Source organism: Mandrillus leucophaeus, unplaced genomic scaffold (genome assembly GCF_000951045.1).
Source record: "Mandrillus leucophaeus isolate KB7577 unplaced genomic scaffold, Mleu.le_1.0 Scaffold186, whole genome shotgun sequence".
NCBI lineage: Eukaryota > Metazoa > Chordata > Mammalia > Primates > Cercopithecidae > Mandrillus > Mandrillus leucophaeus.
In genome coordinates this window covers 6236662-6249916 of record NW_012101876.1, presented here as the reverse complement: position 1 = coordinate 6249916, position 13255 = coordinate 6236662, and the positions used below count along the sequence as shown (strand labels likewise).

General features: G+C 41.0%; 1 pseudogene across 1 annotated transcript; it reads left to right on the top strand.

The window, feature by feature from the left end:
* Positions 1-8426: 8426 nt before the first annotated feature.
* Positions 8427-9190, top strand: LOC105538186 (annotated as a pseudogene). Its single transcript, XR_001005853.1, has one exon. The product of XR_001005853.1 is annotated as a 60S ribosomal protein L7 pseudogene (transcript).
* Positions 9191-13255: the final 4065 nt, after the last annotated feature.

Below are 13255 nucleotides of genomic sequence, written 5' to 3'. Positions count from 1 at the left end.
TTGATATTAGAGTGCTGGGGCTGCCATAACAAAGTACCACAGACTGGGTGGCTTCAGCAACAGAAATTTATTTCCTCACGGTTCTGGAGGCTAGAAGTTCAAGATCAAGCTATCAGTGGGATTGGTTTCTTCTGAAGTCGTTTCTCCATGGCTTGTAAATGGCCATTTTCCCCAACTGTCTTCACATGATCTTCCCTCTATGTGTTTCTGTGTTCTAATCTCTTTTTCTTATAAGGACACCAGTCCTGTTAGATTAGGGCCCACCTCAATGATCTCATTTCATCTTAATTACCTCTGTAAAGGCCACATTCAGAGGTACTGAGGGTTAGGACCTTAATACAAGAATTTTGGGGGGACACAATTCAGCCCATAACAGTGTTATAATTGTTACCTTTCTTTTTTTTTTTTTTTTTTTTGGCCAGTGATAGAGTGAAGACTTGGAGAATTTCAGTATCCACGCCCCCAAATCTCATAATGTGGAAGTGACACGGTCTGGATTTGAATCTGGATTGCTCTCACACTCTTTTCTCTCCCACACTGCATGCTGGTGTCCTGTTTACCCCTTTCTGCATGCTAGGAGACACTTCTTGTCTCTGACTTCCTCTTGATGGAGCTGAACAGCACCCCTCAGCGCTCTGCTGCTTTGAGAACAAAGGTTTTTGTCATTGCTTTTATTTTAGTAGTAAATTAAGGTTTTAAACCTAAACATTTAAATTCAGTTATATTTATTTCAGTAGTAACTGAAGGTTTGTACTGCTCGTTTTTCCTGGGAAATAGACAAGGGCTAACCCAAATACTAAAGTAGTAGACATTTTTGTCCTGATTTCCTTGTCTGTTGTCTGGGTTGTCCTTCTTGGCTGGCTCTTCAGGAGCCCTGAGCCTTGTTCTCTTCTATTTTTATCCTGCAGATAAGCTGTTCCTCAGTTTCCCCCTCCCTTCATTTGCTCCATCTGTCCATCACCCCATCTTCCCCTGATCTCTTCCTTTAGGAAGATGTCTAGAGCCAATTCCTTATTGCGTTTAGAAGGCTTACTTTGAGCAGATCAGCAGTGGCAAATCAGTAGGTGATTCAAAAGACTCTCAAGCTATAATTTACATCTTAGGAAAAGCCTGAATAGGTAGCTTTCATTTTTCACAAAATTTTTTCTTACCTGTCGATAATAATATTAACAACGAATCTGCCTGTTCAGGATGGCTGACAGAGCATACCTGTTCAGTTCTCCTCCCTTCCCAAATTCTGTGAGAATGAATGAAGAAATATAAACATTGAACATAATAACTTATATTTCTACTTTCACGTATACTCATTTGATATTCACAACAAATCTGAAAGTTAGGCAGTAATGGCTACATTTTAGCTAAGGAAGGGAAAGCGCAGACAGAGACTAGCTTGCCCAAAGCTAACAGCCAATCAGTGGAGGAGCTGGCAGCGCAACCCAGATGTCCAGAATTACCTCATTCAGAGCTCTAGTTTGTCAAAGTTATTTTATTGCACGAGTCCAACCATCCAACCAGGCAGCCTCAGTTTCTAATTGCCTTAGAATTGCTCATATGGTGAAACAACTTTATATCTAATTTAAAATTCAAAGGTCTGTTTTTATTTGCATTAGATCTCAATCTACAGCATAGGCTGTATCTGGTTTTACCATCCATCCCTCCTGTAACGCAGGCGCTCTCCAGAGTATCAGAATTTTCAGTGGTGTCTGCGTGATGCCCAAGATTCATTGAGCTGGCCATCTTAGGCAGCTCTCTATTGCATTTAGTATTATGACAGTATCTATGTTTTGGTTTGGTGGATAAAATAATAATGTATTTCATGTAACCTTATTGGTGTCTACATGAAAGCAATGCCAAGTGTCCAGTTTCTAAAAGTGATGAGCAGAAACAGATGAGGCAGGTGTCTATGGAGACTTTGTCTTGTCCTTGAGTTCAAAAAGGTTTGAGAACCATGGTTTCAGATAATCCTAAATAAAGTGCAATATTCCAGAGCAGTTGTGTAAAGAGGAAATGCACCCAATCCACGACTTTACTGACATCATTAGGCAAACGATTATTGACCAAAAGCTGTTTAGGAGAAAACTGAGCATAAATCCTTATACTGGCCAAGGCAAACCACTTTTAGCTGTACATGGCAGAGAGGTATGAGTGAATTCTACAAATCAAACCAAATCATGCCAAACAAACAAAACACTAGTACCTAAATCTGAGAATTTGAGAGCTGTCACATAAGGTGGTAACCTACAAGATATATTTAATAACGAACAGATTTGAATATATTGACATTTAAAAGTAATTTTTCTTATTTGCTCTATGCTTTTCAAGAAAATTTCTTATTTGATTGCATTTATTGTAGAATTTGGGAATAAACTACTTGTTATTTTACTATATGGACATATTCACTGCTACTTTTTGGTTACATTCTCTACCATCCTCTGTATCTTGTTCACTGATTGTGTATAGACAGTACATATTTGCACACGCACCATGTGTACCACATATGCAGATATGCTATGTAGTTAGTGGCTACCACACATACATACACACATACACATCAGGATTATATTGCACGTGCTATATTGTAAGCTTTTCTCACTTAAATATATAATGAATTCATTTGCATGGGAACAAATAGACTTATACATTAAAAAGTGCCTTATGTTCTAGGCCAATTTGTAAGCACACAGGCTGTAGAAGATGAGGCCCATATTACTACTGAATTTCCACCCAGCCGGCAATATCCATTGCTTCTCTACATTGGATTTAATTTTTTATAGTTTATCATTTCCAGATCGGTGTTCAGGGTTTAGGTAGCTGGTTGATAGAGAAGTATAGGCATTCCTTGTTTAGGCAGGGGATGAATTCCTGGAACTGGGAGACCAACCAAATAAGCAAAATGAGCAAGAGGTAGTGTTAGCAGAACATAACCTCTCTGAAGGTGCTTTTCTGTAGTTGATCTTGTAACTACCCTAAATTCTTTTTTTTTTTTTTTTTTTTTTTTTTTTTTTGAGATGAAATCTCGCTCTGTTGCCCAGGCTGGAGTTGGTCACTGCAACCTCTGCCTCCCGGGTTCAAGCAATTCTCCTACCTCAGCCTGCTGAGTAGCTGGGATTACAGGCATGTGCCACCATGCCCAGCTAATTTTTTTTTGTGTTTTTAGTAGAGACAGGGTTTCACCATCTTGGCCAGGCTGGTCTTGAACTCCTGACCTTGTGATCTGCCTGCCTCAGCCTCCCAAAGTGCTGGGATTACAGGCATGAGCCACCATGCCTGGCCCTTGAATTCTTTTAAAATCTCCCAAAGTTAGGAGATGCCTCAGGCCAAAGTTTTTTAGGCTATGATTCCCTCAATTTTGGTCATTCTTCCCAAGCTGCAGTGGTAATGCCCTGACTACTTTTGACAGGCACCCTGTTTTCCCTGCCGTTTCTCTGAAGGAATCTTGAACTGCTTTAAAATTTGTGTTTTAATACTCAGTGTGATAATCTTCCTCGCCACTTTTGAGTCACTTTCAGCACAATTACTTGCACACTTTTTGTTATCCGTCAGGAGTCAAAAACCTTCACTGGAACAGAGCATGAGGGCAGGAAGAGACAAAGTGACCAAAGAGAGTGGCGTAACAAAGGTTTTGGAGGGAGCAGTTGGAGGGAGCAGTTCCCTGTGGGTGCAGGCAATGAGCGGGCGCATTGTCTGTAAAGAGCTTAAAAACAGTAATAAGACAAAAAATTGATCTGCTTTGTTATTATTGAGCACCAGCAATTCTAAGTGATGTCAGTGATAGAATTCTTCTCTGTACCTCAGCTGACTGTTCCCATCTGCTGCCGCTCCGGGAATACCACTGCTGAGCAAACACTAGATTTCCAGGCTCTGTCCACAGTGAAGGAAGCACAGTTGAGTTCATTAGTACTTTCCGGATGAGAGCATTAAAATATCATAGCCACATGTGGCTGTTTACAGTGATATCAATGAAAATAAAATAATGTTACAAATTCACTTCCTCAGACATATTTTAAGAGTTCATTAGCTCTATGTAAGTAATAGCTACCATACTGGACAGTGTAGACATAGAATATTACCATCATTAATGAGAACTCTAGGAGACAGTGTTGCGTTAGACTCTACCAGCAGTCTGGTCGTAAGAAAAACATATATTAAATTCACTGCTCAGATGTACTGTATAGAGTAAACATTATTGTATGTATTCCATATATACAGTCATAACATTTATGAGAATAAATAGTGGCATAACAAGTCAGCATTTTATGGGGCAGCATTAAATGATATAGCATCTTTGCCCGTAAAAGTTGGAGAGTAGTTTAGCCCAATGTTAATATTAAATGCCCACTTTGTGACCAGATACTAGGCTAAATATTGGAGATAGCAGAGTAATTAATCGAATGCCTGCTTAGGAGTAGTTTAGATCTAGTAGGGTAAACAAAGAGGTAAACAAATATTACATTACAGTGAGATAGTTATAATAATTGAAATGTGTTTATAGTATGTGATCAGTACAAAGGAAGGCTTAATAAGCCATCTCTACCTTGAAGGTGGATGTTGGTATTTCAAGTATGTGTGGGGAAGGGCAATATGGCAATGTAATTGGAGAAATGAAGACCTAGGATGGTTTACTCACAAGGATCAATTTAGCTCGGGAATAAACAAGGTGGTTTCCAGGCTTAAGGAAAAGGGGTGAGCTGTACTGCAAGCACTGATGTTGTTAACCTGGAGGATGAGTTAGGATGTCAGGATTAGAAATGTCAGCTGAGTTAATGTCATAGAATCACAGTGTCATAGAATCATAGAAATCATTGTATGAAGTTTGAATTATGAATAATAAGTATGAAATGAATTGCAGATAATGGCATGCTAAGACAGGGAAGTGGGGAAGAAGTAATAAAGGGTAAAGTACAGCAGGAAAAAACAAAGAAACACTATTTGACCCAACGTTGAGTCCCATCTAGAGTAACATTTGTGCTTTTTGCCACAATTAAACCAGCAGAGTAACTGGAGCTCCAGAGTGGGGGTGGTTTTGTCAAACCCCGGCCTTGTAGGGACATTTGTGCCTTTAAAACACTTGTAGGGTAAATATAAACAGTACTTATTGCAGTGAAGAATTACCTAAGGAGCTTGTTAAAAGAGATTTTCTGGGCAAGTCCTCACTCCACTTGAGTATGTTTGGGGTGAGGCCAATAATTTGCAATTTTAACAACCATCCCAGGCATTTCTTATGAAAGTGGCCCCACTGACCACAGTTGGAGAAATACTAGTTTATTAGAACAATGAAATGGGAAAGAAAGAAGTCAGAACATATGAAGACTTCCTGGTCACTTCCCTTTCAAAAGAAGAGAAGGAAAATGCAAAGTGAATATTAGTTTTGATTTCCAGAGAAATTTTCATCTAAAGCAAATGGTAAATGGGTTCCAGACATTGGTTATTACATGTGGAAATGAGCTGACCCCATTAAGAATAGTAAGAGAGAAATAAGTGCCTGCACTTTAAGATTTATTTAATTTGCAACATAGGTTTATTAACAATAATTTGTTTATTTCTATAAATTGGGGACAAGGCTAGGGTTTGTGTAGCCACAGCTCTGGGTGAAATTCTAAGCACTTAGTGAAAATCAGGTCTTTGTTGTAGCCAGCATGCTGCCTCTCCATTAGTTCTCGAAGATCCTTTTTAAGTTCCTCTCAGGAATGTTTTTCACTCGAGATAAAGAGGAAGCTCAATATCCTCCTAGGTCACCATTATTGATCTGCTCTAAACTTTCTTTCTTGCCAAAATGAAGGGCTCTGCATCAAGGGATCTTCATGGAAGAAGAGCTCCTCTCAGCAAGCAGGGCACAAGATGGCTGGTGCGGCTGGTGTTCTCTATCCTTGGAGATAAAAGAGAGGAGAAAGGGTAACTGGGCTTCTTGGAATAGAAGAGAGACAAAGTCTAGGAGAATGTGGTAAGGTGTTTTGAATCTCTGGGGCTTCCTTATGTTTGATCTGGGCATTCTTTATAACTCTAATTTGGTGATAAAGTCCTTAAATAGGTAGTGTTTGGTCCTTATTGGATGGATGGCATGGGCAAGGGGGGCCTGGGGAAAGGGAAGTCTTGGAGAGAACTCTAAAAGGAAATCCATAAAAGAGGGAGGAGAACAATGTCCCTCCCAGAAGCCTGCTGGAAAGGAAGGCTGATGGAAGGTGCCTAGAGATAAGGTATTGAGTCAGAAAAGGTTAAACAGAAGAGTGCCTTTTGTAAATGCTGAAAATCTCATGGCGGCTCATTGTTATTGCCCTGACATATAGTTTCATCTTCCTCATTTGCCTGGGACCAATATGTCTGAGCTCTCTCCTCCAGGACAGGAAAGTAACTGTCTAGTCATTCTGGGGACTCGAAAACATTGCTACCAAGTGGGCCTCCTAACTACTACTGAGCTGGCTAGGCAAAAAACTTTCTGGGTGATGGTAGCCTTGAGGTTTGGCTACGTTCACCCTCCCGTGACTCTGCATAGGATTGGCTGGAGGCTGAGGTAGATGGATAGACTGGGGAAATTCAGGGCTGATGAGGAGGAAGCACAATGGATAAAGGGTGGAGGGGGAAAAGGTGACCAGGAAGTGGGAAGAGTCTAGCTTGGGATACCTGTTCTCAACGGATCACCTTTGAGTCACTTCTTTCTTCAGCCTGCAGTGTTGCAAATAAGCCATCTGACTCATAATGTGAAAACCTGCATCCTTCACCTGCGTGATCAACAGCAATAACAGAGGCCACTGGCCCACAGGATCACTGCTGAAGCAGTTTATTTTCTCTGAGTTTTTAGTTTGAGGAAACTCTAACTATAGAACAAAACAAAAAGTCTCAAGAAGTGCTATTTATATCCCTATGGAAACACTCTCATAATCTAAAACAGTGGTTTTCAAAGCATGTTTCCTGGACCGGCAGTATTAGCATCACCTGGGAAATTGTTAGAATTGCAAATTCTCAGGCCCCATCCCTGACCTACTGCATCAAACTGTCTGGATCTTAGCTGAGAGCATTAGCCACCTGAAGAAAATGTTTTCTCAGAAGTTCTGTAATCCTTATGCCCCTTAGCTCTAACTAGGTTACTGTTTTGGAATTTTTAGGAATTTTAGGAAAATGTTTTGAGTATGCCTCCCGCCTCTCACTTGGAGCACACAAAAGAATACCTAGTGAAGGAAAAAACTCAATACTTCTATCTCTTCACCCATGGCATGAGCTCTGATTAATATATATGTTTCTTTTCTTTTCTTTTTTCTGAGATGGAGTCTTGCTCTGATGCCCAGGCTGGAGTGCAGTGGTGCCATCTTGGCTCACTGCAGCCTTCGCCTCCCGAGTTCAAGCAATTCTCCTATTTCAGCCTCCCGAGTAGCTGAGATTACAGGCATGTGCCACCACACCTGGCTAATTTTTGTAATATTTTTAGTAGAGATAGGGTTTGACCATGTTGGCCAGGCTGGTCTCAAACTCCTGACCTCGTGATCTGCGCACCTTGCCCTCCCCACAGTGCTGGGATTACAGGCGGGAGCCACCGCGCCCAGCCCCTAATTTTTTTTTTTTTTTTTTTATTAGCATGGAAAATCCATAGCAAAATTTAAAGCTGCAGGTGCCATGTTAAGACTAAGGTCTTGCAAAATGTGTATCCTTACAGGATGTGCAGGTATCTTTGTAAAATTCATGGAAAGAGAAAGAGAAAACAAGGCGCACAGGCACAGGTTCCAGAGAGGCGGCCACCCCTGCTGCTCAGCCTTGTGCTTTCCCAGGTGCTTCCATTACTCACCCTTAATGATGGTGGTTCTTACAGTGGCTGTCCCGGCAGGCCTGCCTCTGACTTCCTGGTGCACCATCATCTGCTGCTGCCTTCAGCCACTGCCATATTTTATTCCTCCCCCTCCATTTCTTACTTGAGTTGAATTCAGGTGAGGTTGCTAGATTTACCAAATAAAAATACCGGAAGCCCAGTTAAATTTGTATTTCAGATAAACATTGAGGAATTTTTATAGCATAAGTATGTTCCATGCAATACTAGGACATAGTTATACTAAAAATAATCTGTTATTTATCGGAAATTCAAATTTAAGTAGGTGTTTTGTGTTTTATCTGGTAAGCTTATTTAAGGAAAAGGAATTACCATTTCCAGTTGCCTGACTCAGGAGGGGCATTTTCTTTTAGAAAGGAACACATTTTGCCGTATAAATAAGGACAGGCTTATCTGCATACACTTGTGCTATCTATTAAGCTGGTCACTAGCCACCTATCGAGGACCTAAAATGGGACTCGTCTGAATTGTGTAAATACTGAGTTTTGAAGAATTTGTGTGAAAGAGACTATAAGATGTTTCAATGTTTTTTTAACGTATAGGTCATATGCTGAAATGATTTTGGAGGTACTGGGTTAAAAAGTATTATCAACTCTCTTTTCCGGCTGGAACCATGGAGGGTGTCGAAGAGAAGAAGAAGGTTCCTGCTGTGCCAGAATCCCTTAAGAAAAAGTGAAGGAATTTCGCAGAGCTGAAGATCAAGCACCTGAGAAATAAGTTTGCCCAAAAGATGCTTCAAAAGGCAAGGAGGAAGCTTATCTATGAAAAAGCAAAGCACTATCACAAGGAATATAGGCAGATGTACAGAACTGAAATTCGAATGGCGAGGATGGCAAGAAAAGCTGGCAACTTCTGCGTACCTGCAGAACCCAAACTGGCGTTTGTCTTCAGGATCAGAGGTTATCAACTGGGTGAGCCCAAAGGTCTGAAAGGTGTTGCAACTTCTTCGCCTTCGTCAAATCTTCAATAGAAACTTTGTGAAGCTCAGCAGGGATTCAATAGCATGCTGAGGTTTATAGAACCATATATTGCCTGGGCATACCCAAATCAGAAGTCAGTAAATAAACTAATCTACAAATGTGGCTACAGCAAAATCAATAAGAAGCTACTTTCACGACAGATAATACTTTGATTGCTCTATCTCTTGGTTAATATGGCATCATCTACATAGAGGATCTGATTCATGAGATCTATACTGTTGGAAAAAATAACTTCCTGTGGACCTTCAAATTATCCTCTCAACAAGGTGGAATGAAGAAAAAGACCACCAATTTTGTAGAAGGTGGAGATGCTGACAACAGGGAAGACCAGATCCATAGGCCTATTAGAAGAATAAACGTGCCTACCACGATTATTTTTTCTAATCTTGTCCATTAATAAACAGTACCTGCTCTCGAATTGAAAAAAAACCCACAAAACCAAAAAGTATTATTAAGATTAATGTAGTCTGTTTCTTTTTCCTCTTTGACTGTGGCTGCTAGGAAATTTAAGATGGCATAGGTAGTTTGCATTCACAGTCCACATTCCATGGCCACTGGACAGTGCTGGCCTGGAGCCGGAGCCAAGTTAGGGAGACATAATGACCGTCAGGCCAGGAGCAAAGTGCCAACCTTTCCAGAAAGTGTGAGATTCTCCTCATTATAAGCTTGTGGCTTAAATGGCTGGGGGTGTACAGATTCCTTGAATGTAGTATTTATTCACATAGTTTTCATTTTCTGTCCTGACAAAAACTTGGTGATGTTTGAATGATTATAGAACAAATGGGATTGTGGTTTATGTTTCCTATTACGCATATTTGGCAGTTGAATTATGACATTAGATTGGGACATAGTGAGAGGGGGCAGGATACGGGGTAGGAGGAGGGGAGCAAGTTACAAAAGGCCCTAGTTCCAGGAAGCTGGGCTGAGTTGTTCTGTTTAACTTCTTCTTCCTTTTATTCCTATGGTTTTATGATTGCAAATTGGCAGTGGCAGGGCAGCTCTGACTATATTTGCTAGAAGCAGATGTCCACATTAATTTAGATGTTTAGGGATTGAAAATCATAGAGGGTGGCACTAGGAAATATAGAAAATGCCAATGAAAATTTTTGTCAGGCAAATTAAATCTTTGCAAGTCCCCTGACTTCTGAAAACTATTTACAGAACTGGATTCTGAAAGTGGGACATCTTTTTATAACATAAAATATCTGGGGATTTCAAGGTTTAGATCTGGGACTTTTAAGTCCTGGGTTTGATCTGCTAACCCCTCTTTCTTCCCTCCCTCCATTACTTAACCTTTTCCCCCTGAAGTTCCTGGAAAGCAAAGAAACTTTCATGAAAGCAAAGGAAATAAAAATTTAAGACCTTCTAGAGGCCAAGAGCTTGGTCAATGGTAAAATAACCCGATCTTTACCAAGCTCCATTTAAAATGTTTATTCTAACCATGTCAAATTGAAGAATCGGTTCTCAGCTGTAGGATCCACCATCTGTTGATTTCCATTTTTTCTTCCTGATCTCACCACCCACTGCCTGGGATGCCACATTGCCCTTCACAGATGCTTTGCCACCTGATTCTAAGATGTGATATCCAAGATCTCAAGCCAGAAAAGGAGTTGCTGCCACATCTTGTATGAACTAGCAATCAAGTGGCTATTTCATCCAGCCCATTAGCCCTCCACCCACCCCCTTGGTCTTTCACTTGGCATTACTTTCAGTATCTTGAGGATTATTGTAGCACCATGTAACACATGGCCTTTCAGTGAGAAGAGTGTTGATGGCATTGCCTGGCAGAAGGAAGTAGAGAGCAGAGGCTTAGGGGCTGTGTGCCAGATGGCATTTTGGGAGAAGCAGAACATCTCACTTCTTTGAAGGCTTGAGATTTCAGGTCCAAAGGAGACTGAGTGTGTAGGAGGAGTGGTAGCTACTGACCAGGAAGTTGTTGCTTGCTGCACTCCCCTCCTGATAGGGAATCCTGGATTGCCTGGAGAGGGGTCTGAGGCAATTGTATCTGGTTTGGGGTTCTACCAAGTGAAGCTGGAGATTTGTAAAAGCTTGTCATCCATTGATCATTGGTCCTTGTACCATACCAATGTGGAGATGGAGATGTAGTGCAATTTGCTAGATTTAGGTGCCAAAACAAAAAAATCAGAAGTCTCGGGCTAATCTCAACAGATTATAATGCTAAGTGTCAAGTATTAGACTATGACTTCATTCTCCTTATTTACTGCCGAATTATAGTCATGTTATGCACCATTGTGTTTGTACTGTTTTGAGATTCAGCTATTAGGCAGTGCAGTTTATCAGAGCAAATCAAAGCAGGTGAGAGGAAGGACAGGTTTGGGTGTTTGATGATGGTGAGGGATAGTCAGCAAGACAGAAAGGAACAGGACCCAAGGGCACTGCAATCTCTCATCCTGGTTGAGGCGTGAGATGGTAGAATGCCCCAACAAGCACAGCAATGATGGGAAATACAGGCAGATAGTTCCAGCTAGGGCTGGAATAATCTAAAGACTTGTTCACTCACATATCTTGTTGGACCTTAGTTGGGGCTGTTGGTCTGAATACCTACATAGAGACTGGTGATAGTGGGACATCAGCCTCAGGTGTTCAGCTTTTCCATGTGGCAGCTTGGACTTCCTCATAGCATGGTGGCTGGGATCCAAGAGCAAGGATCCCAGGAGAAGGAGGTAGAAGCTGCACGTCCTTTTCAGACCTAGCCCCAGAAATCACACAGCATTACTTTTGTCATAGCCTGTTGGTGTAGAAGTCCCGAGCCGCTGGCCTGAATTAAATGGAGGAAACATTCAATGAGAAACACATTAAAGAAATTGAGGTCATATGTTAAAACACAATCTGTCTTATGACCACAATTGTTTACTTTCCTCCCACATGCAAAGTATATTCACTTCACCAAAGACTCTAGAAAAATCTTATTCCATTATTAAATCAGACTCAGACTCAAGGTCCACATGCAATTGAGGCTCCTGCAGCGTGGTTCCTCAAGTCCATCTTCTTGAGTACCATCCTTCTCAGTCTTTAAACCTGTAAATTAAAGAGACTGATGATCTGTCCTACGGTGGTGGAACAGGAATAGGATAACTGCAGTAGATACTCCCATTCAGAAAGCGAGAAAATAGGAGGCACACAGCAGACACTGGTTCACAGCAATTCTGAAATCTCCAAGGCACATGTGGCTAATTCCTTTATTAGGGCTTAGTTTGCTATTATACTTACTATCTGAGAATGATCTCCCATGGCTCTAGTCTCTGCCCTCTAGGCTCTGAGTTACTCTTCCTTGTCCTTGAGAAATGGACTCAGGTAATTCTAGGAGATTTGAGAAGAGAGGAAGCTAGTACCTGGCTCACTTGTTCATAGGGAGCAGAGCTCTGGACCTTGGGTTTGGTTCTGGAGCAGGGATCTGGCAGTCCCTGGGCATAGAGACTGGTGATAATGAAACACATGGACCTGATTCCTATAGTGGGGAGTAGACAGACATTAATGTCTCAGGCCCCTTACACAAAATGAGGGACTGGGCTTAGGTATTCTTTAGCTCAGGTAGGGTAGAGGACCCAGATAAATAAGGGAGTTTCCCTGTAAGGAAAAGATTAAAGCTATTTCAGTCCATGGGAGCTTGGTCAAATTGATAAAAGATATGCATAGTTTTTTTTTTTTCTCAAGCCAAATTCACTTCCTAGAAGTAAATCAGGGCCCTCTGAGAGCTGAATTGCTTTCAGCAACATTAATATAATACATTAACCTGCTGTTCCTAGGTGATATAATCAAGGAGTTTTAAATTGAGGTAGTTTTCCTTCAGAGCTGCTAGAATATTTTCATTATTTCCTTATGATATGTATTTCGCTTACTTCCAAATGGGATTGAGACAGTATACATCTAAAAAGATTATGAAAACAAAAATAAAGGATCAAAAACTATATAAATAAGTGTGCTAAGACTTAGAATTAATTTAGTAACAATGATTGAATATTAAATGTGCTCTAAGCTTCATTCCAGAACATACTTTCATACAGCTGTGTCTATGTTTGGTATGTCTTTGAACATGCATAACAGTCTAAGTATTTGCTTCTGGAAATACTTACTTCCAACTTCTTTAAAGGTAAAGCAACTCATTTATTTAGAATGGAATGTTTGAAGTTGGAGGAGTCTTGAGAGATCATCAACTCCAGCTTCTTCTCTCTGCAGCTGAAGGCTGGAGGATCCAGAGGGATTCAGGGGCTTGCCCAACGGTCAGACTGATTGATCAGAGTTGATGTTGACTTCATAGCCTAATGTTCTTTCCTGTATACCATAAAGGAGCAATTCTTTTTTTTTTTTAAGGTGGAGTTTCATTCTTGTTGCCCAGGCTGGAGTGCAATGGTGCAATCTCGGCTCACTGCAACCTCCACCTCCCGGGTTCAAGCAATTCTCTTGCCTTAGTCTCCCAAGTAGCTGGGACTACAGGCATGCG